At 58.3% G+C, this 5,000-nt stretch overlaps 2 non-coding genes across 2 annotated transcripts in view; both read right to left on the bottom strand.

Moving 5' to 3' along the window:
• The window catches only part of LOC144192983 (28S ribosomal RNA), a 4,793-nt gene extending 4,582 nt beyond the window's left edge, over positions 1-211 (bottom strand). The window contains exon 1 of the ribosomal RNA XR_013325528.1: positions 1-211. This exon is cut by the window's left edge and continues 4,582 nt beyond it. This is a non-coding gene — a ribosomal RNA (28S ribosomal RNA).
• Positions 212-664: 453 nt separating this feature from the next.
• LOC144192989 (5.8S ribosomal RNA) lies at positions 665-818 on the bottom strand. The gene has a single exon (XR_013325533.1). It is a non-coding gene; the product is annotated as a 5.8S ribosomal RNA (ribosomal RNA).
• Between the last annotated feature and the right edge of the window lie 4,182 nt (positions 819-5,000).

Here is a 5,000-nt window from a genome sequence, read left to right on the forward strand (position 1 = left end):
AGCCTCCATCAGAAGGACTCAGGCCCTTCGGGGCGCAAAGTGAGTGGTACCTTTCTTACGCCACATTTCCACTGCCTGCCAGGGGCAGCGGATTCAGCGCTGGGCTTTTCCCGCTTCGCTCGCCGCTACTAGGGGAATCCTAGTTAGTTTCTTTTCCTCCGCTTAGTAATATGCTTAAATTCAGCGGGTAGCCCCGTCTGATCTGAGGTCGGAACCATAAAAGCCGCGGTTCGATCGATTGAGATTCGGGGAGGAGATCCTTTTATTTCATTTTTTCGGTTATCGCCCTGCCGACGCGGGTGTCCGCGCACCACGCGCCGGCGCCTTCGGTCCGTGTTGTTTTTGCCTCGGATCCAGTCCATTTTGCGGAGGGACACTCACGGGTCGGTGGTTACTATCCAAATGACCGCCTCGTGACCGCGGACTGTGAGGTCTTTGTGGATCTCAAAGACATGCCTCGCTCACATATGCATGTTCCCCGAAATCTCGCTCTCTCGACCACTTCTCTGTACGGGCATGGACGAGCCCCGTATCTGGCTTTACTTAGGGGGTCGGGGTGCGTGCTGGCATAACACTTTCCCCGATCTTGCATCCCCAGTCGCGGGCCACGCCGCGGAACGGTGCCGCCCCTCACCGCCGCGGTCGGGCCCGATTGAATGTCAGGCGACGCTCAGACAGACGTGGCCCCGGGAGGGACCCGGGGCCGCGAGTTGCGTTCAAAGTGTCGATGATCAATGTGTCCTGCAATTCACATTAATTCTCGCAGCTAGCTGCGTTCTTCATCGACGCACGAGCCGAGTGATCCACCGCTGAGAGTTGTCTACAGGTGCCTCCCGACATCTCCAGGCGGCCGCCCGGGTCAGCCCCCCGCTGCCCGGCCACCCATGTAGAGCAGTGATGCCCGGAGACACCTTTCAAGATCGCAACACCTGAGTTGGCAAAGCATCGGAAGGTCTATTGCTCCCAAGGCGGGCACGGTTTATCCACCCCTGATTTGGCTGAGTTAGGCGGTGGGGCCTAGGGTCGATCAAGAGCTCCCCCCATCCTAGGTTCATCCCGACTTGGGTAAAGTGGGGCCCAAGGGGTGAGCGTTGAGATGTCGCCGAAGGCCAGGTAATGGGACCGGTGATCCGGCGTAACTACTGTCCTCGGAGGAATGCGGTGACGTAGCACCGTGAGTCACCCGCGGCTCCTCAAGGAAGCGGCTCTGAGGCTTTTCCCACGGCTCCCGAACCCCAGAACACTCCGAGCGTAGCACAAGACCGGGCCGGGTGGCAACCCATATACCCCCGTTTTGTTGGCACGCGCCAGACGAGCAAAAGCGGAACCGGGTACCTTGTCCGTGGTGGTCGCCGTAATGGATCCGGGCTCGACCACCGTCCATCGAATCGATCTTCCCGAACCTTCATCGCATCAGAGACGGGCAACGTGCACCCCTTTACGTTGACTATAGCGGTTACAGTAAACTGTAACCATTCCGGCCTCGGCGGTGCGGGACCATTGTTTCTCGGGCCCCGACACGTCTATAAGTGCCATCTACATGAGCCTTCGAAAGTCCGGTCCGGGCGAGAGGGAGGGATTCGGCGCCCGACTACCCTAAGAGGCGGAACGCCGCTGCCGGAGACTAGCCCGGGGACGCACGCGCGGACTGCCATGCCCGTGCTCTTGCGCGTCAACCCAGAGAGAGAATCGACAGGGACGGATACCTCCGGGGCCGGCCCTAGGCCCAACCCCCTCTCGTTATGCCTCACGTCAATACGTGCGATCGCCCTGTACCTTGTCACGCGATCGATTCGGTTATTTGCCAACCTTCCTTCACTCCTTCCTTTCGTGGCAGGGAGACGTGCACAGTGCATCTACCGATAGCCGCAAGCAGCCCGGTGACACGACGAGAAAACTGTGGGAACGGCCGGCGGCACCTGCGTGCAACCGTAACAAACCGAGAAGAAGCACAGTTTCTCGTGACGGGGGTTTTTCGCAAAACAAAACAAAGAACTCCCGACACCTCCAGGCGATGACGTAACCCGTGAGTCACCCGCGGCTCCTCAAGGAAGCGGCTCTGAGGCTTTTCCCACGGGCCTGAACCACCCAGAGGCACCAAAGAGGTCGTAGAGATTGTGTACTCCATCCCCCTAGAATAGGCACTTATCTCACAAGCCCCGGCGATGCCAACCCGAACCAACAAGGAAAGTCAGGGCCCTTTTACGGCGCAACTTTTTGTGGCGCTCGATTTGTCAAGGCGGGGGTAAATCGAGTCTTTAAACCAGCGTACAACCACCAGAGGCCTTCATAGTGGCGTACAGGTACCGGGCACCTGACTCCCTTCTTATTACCGGAATAATCCCACACGGGAAGCTTTTTTGTCGCAGACTGTGGAGGGGTTCCCAACCTGGTCCCAACATGATCTGTTTTCATTTTCATTCACGCATCGGTTCTTTACGTGATTTCCAAGCATTTCATCTCGTAACACATGTCCACCATCATTAACACATGTCCGTTACCGTCACATCACATCTTGCCCTGTACTATCGGCTCTTTTTCTGGCCCCTGTGGCTCCATATGTCCGGTGCTTCACCAAGTACCATGTCTCATTTTTGTTGTCCTCCAAGAATCGGCTTTGTCCCAAAGGCTATGGTATTTGGCATATCGTTATATTTCCTCCGGCAATGGCTCGGCTGGTGGTTAGGTTTCCATGTGTGCCCTCCGTCCACATGCGCCCTTTTTGGGAAAAAAAACCGGACTATGGCAGGTCTTTAGTTCAGGTTTGTATCCCACCCCGTGGCTTAGGGATTCTCGTCAACCATCGGTGTCATTTGGCAAAATTTTAGAACTCTCCATATTCGTCAGTATTGTCCTCATTTCCATCGATGAACTCATGGTCATTTCGTTTCCATTTTGTCCTCTTTTTGTCCTCCACATGAACTCGAATGGTGAAATCGTTGCCTTTTTCCCTTGAACTCTTTTTTCTCGCCCGAACCGACACGAGGGTTTTCATGCTTGGGTCGACGGTGCAGATCCCCACCGGGCGGATGCAGATAAGGTGACGATGGTCAGTCCTGACGCGGAGGGGCCTTGGACGAGTGGGGTCTACCACCCGCAGTACCTTAGCCTCCGGCCAATCACCGGTCGCACGCACCAGTCCTCACCGTTATCCAGCTTCGAACGCACTCTCTTCTCTCGGCGTCTCGCCGACCCAGCTATCCCAAACCGACGCGCGGTTGTGTGGAACGTGAACGAGACGACCGCTGAACAAACTCAGCCGGGCGGATGCAGAGACAGTGACGATGGTCAGTCCTGACGCGGAGGGGCCTTGGACGAGTGGGGTCTACCACCCGCAGTACCTTAGCCTCCGGTCAATCACCGGTCGCACGCACCGTGTCCTCACCGTTATCCGTGACCTCGAATGAGTCAGACGCATCGCTCTTGTTGTCACGGCTCTCCAATTGGCCAGAGCGAGACGAAACGCGCTCGCGGGGGACCGTCCGGTTGCAGTGACAGCACGATGGTCAGCCCTGACGCGGAGGGGCCTTGGACGAGTGGGGTCTACCACCCGCAGTACCTTAGCCTCCGGTCAATCGCCGATCGCACGCGCCAGAAACCTCTCCGTTGTTCAGTCCACGAGCTCGCACGAGCCATCCCTCCACACGACTATACCCTGCCGACAGAAGACACGGGCGAGACGACCGCCACATTACATACTAGGCCGAGGCGGATGCAGATAAAGTGACGATGGTCAGTCCTGACGCGGAGGGGCCTTGGACGAGTGGGGTCTACCACCCGCAGTACCTTAGCCTCCGGCCAATCACCGGTCGCACGCACTATGTCCTCACCGTTATCCCGGCTTTCGTTATGCTGCGCACGTTCAGTTCCACTGCCCCCGTTGTCTTTAGCGTGACGTGGTCATACGTGCCAAGCCGCACCCACGCGACCGAGGCGGATGCAGATAAAGTACGATGGTCAGTCCTGACGCGGAGGGGCCTTGGACGAGTGGGGTCTACCACCCGCAGTACCTTAGCCTCCGGCCAATCACCGGTCGCACGCACTATGTCCTCACCGTTATCCCGGCTTTGCAAGCACTATACCCTGGCCCGTCTTGTCGCACTGCTCTTTAAGAGAGCGAGACGACCGCACGGACCGTGACCGTCCGGTTGCAGTGACAGCGACGATGGTCAGCCCTGACGCGGAGGGGCCTTGGACGAGTGGGGTCCACCACCCGCAGTACCTTAGCCTCCGGCCAATCGCCGATCGCACGCGCCAGAAACCTCTCCGTTGTTCGGTACACGGCTCGAACAGCCGCCCCTCACACTTTCACTATACCTCTTTGACCGAGAACGCCCACTCGCACGCACGAGCCCCGGAGCGGATGCAGTGACAGTGACGATGGTCAGCCCTGACGCGGAGGGGCCTTGGACGAGTGGGGTCCACCACCCGCAGTACCTTAGCCTCCGGTCAATCGCCGGTCGCACGCACCAGAAACCTCACCGTTATCGCCGGGAACACGGACGCGCGAGCCGTCCCCACGCGGTCGCCAATCGGGGTTTGCGCTGTGCCCTCTTCAGCACCCCGTGGCTTTCGAGTTCATTTCGAGTCACGGTGAACGCTGTGCCCCATCAGCGACCCGTACTCCTTTCATTTTTTTTTTCACCACCGGCGACCGCTGTGCCCCAGCAGCGGACCCGTAGAGTTCATTTCTCCGACGGCGACGCTGTTGCCCAAGCAGCGACCCGTAATTTCTTCCATCGGCGACGCTGTTGCCCAAGCAGCGACCCGTACCTAGGGGTGACCGCTGTGCCCCAGCAGCGGACCCCGTGACCATATTTTTGAGTTCATCCAACGGCGAAGCTGTTGCCCAAGCAGCGACCCGTATTTTCTCCAATGGTGAAGCTGTTGCCCAAGCAGCGACACCTCATTTCATTTCCACAACGGCGAAGCTGTTGCCCAAGCAGCGACCCGTGTATTTCATTTCTCCGACGGCGAAGCTGTTGCCCAAGCAGCGACCC

The sequence above is a fragment of the Stigmatopora nigra genome, unplaced genomic scaffold, assembly GCF_051989575.1.
Source record: "Stigmatopora nigra isolate UIUO_SnigA unplaced genomic scaffold, RoL_Snig_1.1 HiC_scaffold_39, whole genome shotgun sequence".
NCBI classification, from domain to species: domain Eukaryota; kingdom Metazoa; phylum Chordata; class Actinopteri; order Syngnathiformes; family Syngnathidae; genus Stigmatopora; species Stigmatopora nigra.